This window comes from Meleagris gallopavo, chromosome 1 (genome assembly GCF_000146605.3).
Source record: "Meleagris gallopavo isolate NT-WF06-2002-E0010 breed Aviagen turkey brand Nicholas breeding stock chromosome 1, Turkey_5.1, whole genome shotgun sequence".
Lineage (NCBI taxonomy): Eukaryota > Metazoa > Chordata > Aves > Galliformes > Phasianidae > Meleagris > Meleagris gallopavo.
In genome coordinates this window covers 141,537,726-141,538,312 of record NC_015011.2, presented here as the reverse complement: position 1 = coordinate 141,538,312, position 587 = coordinate 141,537,726, and positions in this window count along the sequence as shown.

The window sequence follows — 587 nt, the reverse complement described above, 5'->3', positions numbered from 1 at the left end:
TAAAAAAAAAAGCTGCACATTTATGCAGAGAGGTATTTGCAAACCAGGTCAAATCTTTTATTTTATCTGAAAAACATATGTGCAAATATGAGTTCAAATGTATGCACAATAAAAAAAAAAGCACAGAGTTCAGTGCATACATGTCAAGAAGATCGAAGGCCATGTCAACTGTTGCAATCCCATGGCTTGGGAAATCCAGTTAGTTCAATCCCGATGCTTGACTAAGAAGTAAGCAATGCAACCTGCCTCTAAGATAAAGCAAGACCCTCTATTGCCAGGAATAGTTCTATCTGTGTCCCCATAGCAGCAGCTTTTGCCATGTCTATGGTGACAGGCACGTTTTTGTCTATGTCCCTTCAACCTACGTGCTGAGTGTTTAACTTAGACTGCATAGACACCCATCTGGCTTTTGCCTGAGTTTATCTTAGAGAAAAGTCAACACATGAGGCTGTTATGTGGCTGGGTATCAGACTGTAATATGACATAGCTGGAGGATGTGGGTGAATTCTGCCACAGTTGTGCAACTGGGAAGGAACGTAGATGTACCCCACATCTGGCAAAACATGGTCCATAAATGCCTCACTACA